General features: G+C 36.8%; 1 protein-coding gene across 2 annotated transcripts in view; it reads right to left on the bottom strand.

Moving 5' to 3' along the window:
* The window catches only part of LOC149131670 (uncharacterized), a 126337-nt gene extending 114162 nt beyond the window's left edge, over positions 1-12175 (bottom strand). The window contains exon 1 of one of the 2 annotated variants that reach the window (XM_089338324.1): positions 12106-12175. The gene's annotated coding sequence lies outside the window, so the exon portion shown is untranslated. The remainder of the gene's footprint in view (positions 1-12105) is intronic. The other variant, XM_089338325.1, reaches the window with a different exon arrangement.
* Between the last annotated feature and the right edge of the window lie 529 nt (positions 12176-12704).

Genomic DNA, 12704 nt, shown 5'->3' with positions numbered 1-12704 from the left:
TATATATATATATATATATATATATATATATATATATATATATATATATATATATATATATGTATGCATGTATATTTGTATGTATGTAGGTATGGTAAGGGTAAAAATCTTCTTTGGTCACGAATGACCATAGATTTGCGCCTAGAATATTCCTTTCCGAAGCACAAATCCGGGCAAGGTAGTTTATGGAAGACCAACAGTCGCCCGTGCATACCACACCACCGATGTTGTCCAACGGAGAAGCAAAGGCCGATGCAATTTGGCACCAATGGCGTCGCAACACATTTCTATAACTGAGTTAACTTGAGCAACGCGAGACAGTGTCCTCCTCGGTCCGGGAATCGAACTCACAATCTCACGATTGCAAGCCTAACGCTCTAATCACTAAGTCATGCGTCTTCACACACGCATATATATATATATATATATATATATGTATATATATATATATATATATATATATATATATATATATATATATATATATATATATATATATATATATATATATATATATATATATATATATATATATATATATATATATATATATATATATATACATCTATATATATATATATATATATATAGATGTATAAACATCACTAAGGTGACTAAAGGTACTAGTCAGCTCCAGTGTTGCTCGAAATAAGAGTCAGAACAACTCTTATCCACGAGAAGGCACTTATCTAATGATTGACAGGGGGCGACTATCTCCCTACTGCAAGCGAGACAAAGCTATGTCATCGATGATTTCGGATTTGATTAATCCTCATCAGTAACTCTCAGCCAGTTGCCGAGTATTAAAGCTAACTGAGAGTTACTGATGCGGATTAATCAAATCCGAAATCATCGATGATATGGCTCTGTCTCGCTTGCAGTAGGAAGATAGTCTCCCCCTGTCAATCATTAGATAAGTGCTTCTCGTGATGACTATACTTGTGCCTTTTAGTTTTAAATTGCGAAAAAGCCATCTTAATAGTTCATATATATATATATATACATATATATATATATATATATATATATATATATATATATATATATATATATATATATATATATATATTAATAGTTATCGCCAGGCCAACAAGGCAGTCCCAAAAAATAGGACGAATACTGCCGTTGATTAGCTCCAAGAGACTATTGCCTCTAGCTAGCTATGTGACACACGAACCTGTGTCCATTACAACCTTCGAACAGAGGAGGTCAGCCGCTTCCCCTTGCTGCTCTAGCATCTACAGACTAGTTTCAGAGTGTTTGCCCCTTATCAAAGTAGAGCAGCCGAACCCGGCAGGCGTCGCTGGGCATATATATATGTATATATATATATATATATATATATATATATATATATACATGTATGTATGCATCCTTTAAGTTTGTTTACCGGTAACGCTTTCAAATATGCATATAAAAGCTTCTATTTTATTACGTCGACTACAGCCTAATGATACCAACTTGCAATAGCAGGTTTAAGGGTTTCTACCGAGTTGTGCGCATATAATGTAGGATAAATATATGGATTATTATTATTATTATTATTTTTGTGTGTGTGTGTATATAGAAATATATATGTATGTACGTATGTATGTATGTTATCAATCAGTTTCATTTCTGTATTTCTTGTCCATAGAGAAAGAGCCGGACTCTAACATAGATTCAAGGCTCCTTCATTGGAACTTTTATCAACATCATCTAGGTATTTGTGCATATGTCTGTGTGTGCAGTATTTGGTGTTAGTGTATGCGCAGATTTGTATGTTTGTTTTATGGATGCGTTTTTATGTCTAGATGCATGCATATGTATTTATGTGCTAAATTTTTGGAAAGTTTTACATATCTTTACAGTTCCATTGATGGCTTGAATCTGTAGTCTTCTAATCAGCCTTTTTCTTTTTTTATGTATGTATGTATGTATGTATGCATGTATGCATGTATGTATGTGTGGTAAGTAGCTTGCTTACCAACCACATGGTTCCGGGTTCAGTCCCACTGCGTGGCACTTTGGGCAAGCGTCTTCTACTATAGCCTCGGGCCGACCAAAGCCTTGTGAGTGGATTTGGTAGGCGGAAACTGAAAGAAGCCCGTCGTATATATGTATATATATGTATGCGTGTGTATATGTTTGTGTGTCTGTGGTTGTCCCCCCAACATCGCTTGACAATGGATACTGGTGTGTTTACGTCCCCGTAACTTAGCAGTTCGGCAAAAGTGACCAATAGAATAAGTACTAGACTTACAAAGAATAAGTCCTGGGGTCGACGATTAAACAAGCGTACAAAATTTATCTCTTGAAATTCTATAATCTTTAACGATATATTAATTGAAATAACATGAGATCGCTAAACTAAATGTATTTCTTTTCCTTTCATTTTCCTTTTCATATTTTCATTTCGTTTTCATTTATTATTTTCTAATAGCTTTTCTAAGCAGTATTGCTCGTCTAATTCATTTAAATAATACAGTTACTGGGGCTTCTGTTTGAGCACAAATTAATACATATCTACAGCTTCACTGAGACAAGTGGATAAGTTTAAGTATCTTAAGCCATAATCACAAGTGATGGAAAGCATGAGGCTGGAATGGATGCTAGAATTTCTGGTGCTTACCAGCTTCAATATTCGATCCTGAAAGGAAGTGAACTTGATAAAAAAAGCCAAACTCGTCATCTTTAATTGGTTTTCGTATCTATCTCACCGGTGGAGGCGCAATGGCCCAGTGGTTAGGGCAGCGGACTCGCAGTCGTAGGATTGTGGTTTCGATTCCCAGACCGGGCGTTGTGAGTGTTTATTGAGCGAAAACACCTAAAGTTCCACGAGCCTCCGGCAGGGGAATGTGGCGAACTCTGCTGTACTCTTTCACCACAACTTTCTCTCACTCTTTCTTCCTGTTTCTGTTGTACCTGTATTTCAAAGGGGGCCAGCCTTTTCATACTCTGCGTCACGCTGAATCTCCCCGAGAACTACGTTAAGGGTACACGTGTCTGTAGAGTGCTCAGCCACTTGCACGTTCATTTCACGAGCAGGCTGTTCCGTTGATCGAATCAACTGGAACCCTCGTCGTCGTAACCGATGGAGTGCCAACATCTATCTCACCTGCGGTCATGAATGTTAGGCAATGACCGAAAGAATACAATCCCAAATCAAGCGGCCGAAATGGGGGTTCCTCCGAAAGGTCTCTGAAGTAACATTACACGAAAGGATGTGTAGCTCGAAGGTCGGAAGGTCTCTTGATCTCGAGCCGCTACTTCCTTGCATTGAAAAGTCACTGCTCCGGTACTACGGACATGTGATAAGGATCTCACTGTAAGGAATTGCAAGATAATCTCTTCGAGCCGAGCCAACTGGCAAGAGACTTAGGAGTAGACCAAGAAGGAAATGGCAGAATAATATTAATAGTCTCAGTTGGGAATTCAGCCGGAAAAATCTAATGACAGTTGTTTCTAATAAGACCCTGTGTAGGAGGTACCTGAGGTTTCTACACCCACCACCCTACAGGAATAGTGATCGGAGAAGACAGATGGTGGGGGGGGGGATAATAGCGGAAACTAAAAATCAATGTTGAATATAAATTTCCTCCATATTTCCTTTATATAGTTTCCTGTAATATAGTTTGCATTTTCTTGTCCCTTCAAGAAGTACTGCGTGCATAATGAGAAATTAAATCAATCACCTTTCTTCGATTATTACTATATTCAGCTGGCAGCTCGTAGTCTTAGCATGCATGCATACATCTCATCACGAACAAATTAACACTTTCCATTCGCATATGAATGCATTTATCTACATGTACATATGTGTCAGCGCGCGCTCACATACACGCACACGCACACACATACACACACGCACACACACACGCACGTGCACATATACGCACACACACATGCAAACATACACACTCAAACATGCACATATACACAGACACACAAATACGCTATGTGACTGTGAAAATAAAGTTAATTTCGGTCATGTTTGAGCTCATGATGTTAAGAGCCGGAATAAATGCCGCGAAATATTTTGTCCGACGCACTAACGATTCTACCAGCTTACTGCCTTTAATAGAAATAAATAATCAAATAAACGTGAGAAGAGAAAGAGTATTATTTATGATGTCGTTTTCTTCGCGTGTATATTTTTTATGAATAGGAAATATATACACCACATGCATCGTTTCTTTTAAAGTAAAATCTTATATACAAATGAAAGTAGATAGATAAGTATTTTATCTATATTTCAAAGGGATCGTTTGATGAGTTAAAATATGTAAATTAACAGGGTCATATATTTTAGGCTTATACTGTAACATCTTCCCGTCTATGGACTTTGGTTAGTCAGAGATGATAGTCTTATTTCCAGTAACATAATCACCTTTCAATTAGATAAAACGACAAAATTAGTATGTTAAAAGTTGAACATTAAAACTAAATCAGTTCAAATATAAATTTTCAAAGCTTTTTTTAAAATCGGAAATACAAACACTCCCCTTATAAAAAGATAAATGAAAGAATACAACATATTGACAAACATTAATATCGTAAATCCATCATTTCAGAAAAATTCATTGGCAAATTTCCAGTATAATTTTCCGATAAAGATTCGTAAAACTGCGATGCACTTTATTACAACGATACCTGAAATGTCAACAGGTTTAATGTTATATAATATACCAAATAATTCAAATCTCTCTGTACAAGTAAACAGAAAGACCATCGGGGAAAATCTCTTCTCTTTATACATAAAATTTTTACTAACAGTGCGAGAACTTTTTTAAGTCCATAAACATGTAAATCACAAAAGTCTTAAAAGTTACCTAGAACTGTGACATTATTTTGCTGCCACCATTTCTAAAATGCTTAGTATGACACTTTTTCAATGTAAGCATCCAAGTCAACCTTCTAAATAATCTTCTACGTTGCAAATGTATCGTTTCGACTCTTAGTATTCTTAATTGTATTTGCTGTGATAAGGTTTTAGTAGACAGCATGATTTCCATATGGCGAACACCATTGAGGTGAAATCTTACATAAGGTTTACAATGCAGTCATTGAAGAAACGGTTAATTCGACACAAATACACTATCAGGAATTCAAACAGAAGGCATGCTGCATCCTTACCAAATATGTATATGAAATGTCCTGAAATGATTCTAAGATGGCTTGTATTTAAATTTGATCTATTTTAAATTTTGTTTTTTCTCTTTCTTTCTCACTCTCTCTCTCTCACGCTCTCTCTCTCTTGTTCTCTCTTTCTTGCGCCCTCTCTTTCTCTTGCTCCCGCTCTCTCACTTGCTTTCTCTCTCTCTCACACACACACTCTCTCTCTCTCACACACACACTCTCTCTCTCTCACACACACACTCTCTCTCTCTTGCTTTCTTTCCCTCTTCTGCACTCACACAAACATATATGTATATATGGGTGTATGTGTGTGTACGTGTGTATGTTTTTGTGTGTGCGTATGTTTGTGTTTGTGTGTGTGCGTGTGCGCGTGGATGTGTATGTGTGTATCTAACCAGCAATAATATGCATTTTTTAACGCTCGCATAGCAATTGAGTTGTAATTTTACAACATTTGGTCCCATATAATTAGAAATTTGTTATCCTCTGTTGTTTTATTAGCAAATTGTTGTACTAAAATAAAGTTTTTATTCATTTAAGAGAAACCATAGATGTAACGTTTTCTCGGGGAAAATATATGATTTCTTTTCCATGAAAAAAACTAACGAAAACACTAACATAAATATTCCCCTTCTCCTCTTTTACTTCATAGCTTATTATTTTATTTACATCTTCATTCTTATTTTTTTAATATCTATTTTTCATCTTTAAGTTTTCAGCTTTATTCTATTTTATTTTATTTTATTTTATTTTATTGCATTTCATTCTATTCTGTCATTTTCCCCGCTGTCTATTTTAAGTTTACTTGATCTATCATTCAATTTTTCTTACTTTTTCACAATATTGGTATAAATATTTATCTGCAATGGAAAATCAAAACTATGTTTCTAGAGTTGGATACGTTTTATCTAGTTTCTAAACACAGAATTTATCAAATTATGAATATGTGTGTTTATGTGTATGTGCGTAGATCCATACACAGCATGAACACACACACACACACACACACACACACACACACACACACACACACACACACATATATATATATATATATATATATATATATATATATATATATATTTATACATATATACATGTATATGCATACATGTATATATGTGTATGTATACATGTGAATGCATAGTCCCTATGCTTGTGTGTATGTGTGTGTATATATACATATATGTGTGTGTGTGTGTGTGTGAGTGTATACATATATATATATATATGTACATATATATATATATATATATATATATATATATATATATATATATATATATATATATACATATATATATATATATACATATATATATATATACATATATATATATATATATATATATATATATATATATATATATATATATATATATATATATATATATATATATATATATATATATATATATATATATATATATATATATATAGCAGAGTGAGCGCATAAATATGAAATAAGGTGGGAAAAGTAATACTCGGATACTGGAGGTAAAGAAATATTCCATATTAATAAAGGGAACGTGAAACTCTGAGTAACAGTTTTTGTGATGTCTTTACAGCTTTAATAAAGCGTGTGTGTGTGTGTGCGAGTGTGTATGTATGCATGCACGCATGTATTAATGTATGTATGTATGTATGTGTGCATGCATGTATGTATGTATGTGTGCATACATGTATGTATGTATGTATGTATGTATGTGTGTGTGTGTGTGTGTGTGTGTGTGTGTGTGTGTGTATGCAGTTTATTTAAACTAGTCCAGTTGCCTGTTAGAATGTAATTTCTACGACGTGTAGCCGCTTCCTTCGACAAATCTGAATGGGTAAAAAGACATGCTACACTAAATCAACGGTGGAAGCAGTGCGGGAAAAAAAACAGTGCATATTGATAATGATAGTTACAACAGTGAAAATAGTCGATAAAGAAAAAAAAATTGAACATAATCTTGTCTATGTGTGAGCTTTGTATGTATGCATGTTTAGATGGCTGTATGCGTGCGCGCCTAAATCGGTGTTATATGCTAACTGCGGTTATTTGTCCAGAAATTCATGAGTGCCTTTATTACTATTGTTATCAAGGCAACGAACTGTCAGAATTGTTAGTGCGCCGGACAAAATGCTTAGTGGCATTTTTTCTGTCTCTTCACATGCTGAGTTTAAAATTCCGCCGAGACCGACTTTTGCTTTTCGTCCTTTCGGGGCGATAAAATGAGTGTCAGTCAAATACTTCAGTCGACGTATTCGACTTCCTCTTCCCTTAAAATTCCTGTCCTTGTGTCAAAATTAGAAAGAATTATTATTATTGTTATTAAGGCAGCGATCTGTCAGAATCGTTAGCACGCCGGATACAATGGTTAGCGACATTTCTTCCGGCTTTACGTACTGAGTTCAAATTCCGCCGAAGTCGACTTTGTCTTTCATACTTTCGGGGTCAATAATACAAGTACCAATCGAGTACTGGGGTCGATGTAATCGACTATTCCTCCCACCTAAAATCTCAGACTTTGAGCCTATAGCAGAAAGGATTATTATTAATATTGTTATTATTATCGTTACTAGTGGAGGCGCATTGGCCTAGTGGTTAGGGCAGCGGACTCGCGGGCATAGGATCGCGGTTTCGATTCCCAGACCGGGCGTTGTAAGTGTTTATTGAGCGAAAATACCTAAAGCTCCACCAGGCTCCGGCAGGGGATGGTGGAGAACCCTGCTGTACTCTTCCACCACAACTTTCTCTCACTCTTACTTCCTGTTTCTGCTGTGCCTGTAATTCAAAGGGCCGGCCTTGTCACACTGTGTCACGCTGAATATCCCCGAGAACTACGTTAAGGGTACACGTGTCTGTGGAGTGCTCAGCCACTTGCACGTTAATTTCACGTGCAGGCTGTTCCGTTGATCGGATCAACTGGAACCCTCGACGTCGTAAGCGACGGAGTGCCAACAACAATATGATCGTTACTATCATTGCTATGTTTGTTAGTATTGCTACTATTATTAATGTTATCTTATTATCATTGTTAATATTGGTACTGTTATCACTATTATTGTTATTATTATTGTTATTACACTAACAATTTTCTTCTTTGGCCAGTAAGTGTTATTTCTTATTCGTTTCTATCTAGAAATCAAAGGAAATGACGATTATTCCCTTCAGACTTTGCTTTTGTGACCTAGACATCAATGCTTTGAAATTGACTTATTTTCCATTACATTTTAGATAGATTCCGTACTGAATTGCTGAAGCAGAAATATCATTATAGCAAATATTATGTTCAATACTGATTCGATCGTCAGTTGTTTGACCATAACCACTTGAGCGTGTCCCTTAATGGCTGACACTATGTGTATCGCTGATCACAAGCAGGAGTAGTTGGAGAGCATCATAGCCATATGTCGAGAAGGATTCTTTGGGGTTTGAATTAAAAGTAACAAAAGCTTGAAGGAGATATTAGCGATTTTTCATAGTTTCTAGGGATAAGCAAATAGGAAATATCAGTTGCTATTCAAGGACAAAATTCATGGGACACAATGTAATTTCTATTACCATCATCATTATCATTGTTACCATTCTTTTTATCGTTTTGTTACTTGTTTTCACAATTGTTACTGTCATTGTCAATACACATCTTTTTCTTCTCTGCACTGCCTTCACCATTGATATGAGGTAACGCTTCTACGGATTGTTACTCAACAACGTATATACACATACATACATGTGTGTGTATATGTATGAAGGCATGTGTGTGTGTGTTTATGTATAGTTGTATGCGGTTTAGGTAGTCTGATCTCTGCCGGGGACCGAGTATCACGTTACCCGCCTATAGTTTCACTATTGGAAAATTCGGCAAAAACAATGCTATTTTCATTTGACATCTAGAAAGCCTTTCACTGGGTCCTATTTGAGACTCTCCTGGTTAAGATTCATGCGTCTCTCTCCTTTGACTAGAAGTTCCCTCTCAGATCGTATTATCACAGCGGGCACTGAAAATGGAGGCCTCTCTAGCCCGAACTTTACGTACTCCAGTATACCCTAAAGTTCAATCATACCACCAATTTTTCCTCCTATACAATAACAACCTGTATGCTGTCACCTCTAACACTCACTACTACGCAGATGGATACATGGATACATTCTTCACTTTTCACTAACTTTCCGCGCATAAGAGTGACCGACATTGTAGTCATGTCACCTCATCTTAAACTTGCTCTGCCCCTATAAACAGAGACCTGGAAAACATCCAATAGAGACATTACAATTTTGTCTTATTCAACTCAACAATTACACAATCATCGCACATGTCAAGAAAACAATCTCCTTCCTCTGTAGTCATGGACAACACTCAATTATAATCCACAAAGTTGCTAAAAGTGTTAAGCCACGCAATCACTGCTCTCTTCTGCTAATCTCATATTTATTCATGACATAGTAAAAACTGTACCCCAAAGACCAACTTTCCTCTTGGGAGACAGAAAATATATCAGCTTCCAACAGTCTCTGACTTTCAGTAAGCTCAAAGGAAGTGGTAGGTAGGTAGGTAGGTAGGTAGGTAGGTAGGTAGGTAGGTAGGTAGGTAGATAGGCAGGTTTAAGTAGGGGTAGGTAGACAGTTGCATAAGTAGGAAAGAAGACAGGTAAATTAGGTAAGCTTCAAGGTACATGGGTTGTTAAGCAGAGTAAATATGTGGGTAGAGTAAATATGTGAGAGGGAGGGATGGAGGTAGAAAGGTAGGTATGGGAGTAGGCAGGGAAGGAAGGAGGGAGGGAGGAAGTTAAGGAGTGAGGTACAATGCTGACTACAGTTCATCTATGTGTAGAAGAGACTGGATAAATAGCTACAATTGCCCACTGAATAAAATCCTCAGGATCAGCAAAATGGCGGCACTGAAAATACTATACATAACACTACAACACAGACCACCACACTACTATATACTACACTACAGCACATACCACAACTACACTATGGCTTTATATTACACTACAGCACAGACCACTACCACTACTTTACTATATACTAAACTACAGCACTATTACTTATTCTATCTTACACCACAGCACAGACCACTACTTTACTATATACTAAACCACAGCACATGCTATTACTGCACTATTATTTACTCTATCTTACACTACAGCACAGACCGCCATTCTACTATATACTACACTACAGCACATACCACAACTACACTATGGCTTTATATTACACTACAGCACAGACCACTACCACTACTTTACTATATACTAAACTACAGCACATACCACTACTGCACTATTACTTATTCTATCTTACACCACAGCACAGACCACTACTTTACTATATACTAAACCACAGCACATGCTATTACTGCACTATTACTTACTCTATCTTACACTACAGCACAGACCGCCATTCTACTATATACTACACTACAGCGCATACCACGACTGTACTATTATTCAATATTACACTACAGCACAGACCACCATCCTACTATACACTACACTATAACATAAACTACTGCTGCACTGTATACCACACTACAGCATAGACCACCACTACAGTATTACCTTGTTTTATAATATACTACTAAGAAGAACATCGTTACACTGTTACTCATACTGTATCTCACAAGAGTACAGAACACTACTGTTCTAGTTTACTATACTACAACATTATGACATATACAAGACAATACTGATACATTATACTACCACACAGCTACATATATATAATACAGCTCGACCACACTAACGTATCATACTGCTACATATAACATACTGCAACACATACAACACACAATGCTACAATACACACCACTACAACATTGTAATACATACCACATTACAAATTATATCACGTTGCCATGCATATCATAGGCAAACCCACCATACTACAACATATACCACACTCAATACTACCATATTACTACGTACACTAGACAAAAGCCACCACTCTGCAGCATACACCATACACAACATTATTAACACACTACAACATATACCACACGAAATATTGATTTCAAAGTTTAGCACTAGGCCTGAAATTTCGGGGGAGAGGCTTAACTGATTACATCCACCTCAGTACTCAACTGGTACTTATTTTATCAAAACCCTAAATGATGAAAAGCAAAGTCGACCTTGGCTGAATTTGAACTCACAACGTAAAGCCGGGTGAAATGCATAGCTGCATTTCGCCACTGCATTTCGCCCGGCGTGCTAACGATTCTGCCAGCTCGCCACCTTATATACCGCACAAAATATTACAACTCTGCAACATATACTTCACGCAACATTATCATACTATAACATATACTGCACACACCACTACCACACTGCAACATATATCACACACCATCACCAGCACACTATTACACACAGGCGTGGCTGTGTGGTAAGAAGCTTGCTTTACAAGCACATTGTTGCGGGTTCAGTCCCCGTTAGTGATACTTTGAGCGAGTGTTTTCTACTGTAGACTCGGGCCCAGCAAAACTTCGTGAGTGGATTTGATTGACTGAAACTGAAAGAAACCCGTCGTGCGTGTGTGTGTTTGTTTGTGTGTGCGTGTGTGTGCGCGCGAACGTATGCCTTTACGTGTGTATATGTGTGTGTGTGACCCGCATCAGCGCTTGACAACAGTTGTTGGTGTGCTTACGTCCCCGTAACTTAGTGATTCGGCAAAACAGGCCGATAGAATAAGTACCACGCTTTAGAAATAATAATAAGTACCGAGGTCGATTCACTCGACTAAAAATGTTTCAAAGCCGTGCCCCAGCATGACCGCAGTCTAAGGACTGAAACAAGCAAAAGATAACAGAAAAAAAAAATACAGCTCGCATCACAGCCGCACTGCAACATATACAACACACAACAGTTATCACATTATTACATGCACCGTAAATAACACTAGCATACTGCAGCATATACTACACAGAACACCTTACAGAAAATATATAACTACACACCGCGTGTACTATAAGCCGATGAAAAGATACAAATATCACGTACCTTCAGTAGACATGTAAACCTACGAACAATTTATTGACTTATGACATTACCAGCTTTTTTTTATTCCCACCACCACCACAACCACCTACCACTACTACTACTACTACTACTACTACTACTACTACTACTAATATTACTACTACTACTACTACTACTGTTTGTGATGTGTGTAAAGCGCCTGCTGTTACGCATCGGCGATCACTAAAAATGAGCCAACATCTTCAACTGATTATTAATGCTCCGATTGTACTACTACTATTAGTGTATTACCATTACTACTATGACTGCTGCTGCTACTGCTGCTGCTAATAATAATAATAATAATAATAATGATAATAATAATAATAATAATAATATTAATAATGGATATTTTACATAGACCGAGAAGTCTTAAATTTGGGGTTGAGGTAGTGAATAGTCGATAAATTCGACTTCAGTGCTTGACCGACGCTTTATTTTATCGACCTGAAAAAGATGAAAGGGAAAGTTGAACCCACCTCGACCAAAGAGACAGCAGCAACAGCAGCGGCAGCAGCAGCAACAGCAGATGCAGCAGCAGCAGCAGCAGCAGTAGTAGTAGTAGTAGTAGTAGTAGTAGT

Source organism: Octopus bimaculoides, chromosome 20 (genome assembly GCF_046866305.1).
Source record: "Octopus bimaculoides isolate indiv1 chromosome 20, ASM4686630v1, whole genome shotgun sequence".
Lineage (NCBI taxonomy): Eukaryota > Metazoa > Mollusca > Cephalopoda > Octopoda > Octopodidae > Octopus > Octopus bimaculoides.
This window is presented reverse-complemented; position numbering and strand designations above follow the sequence as displayed.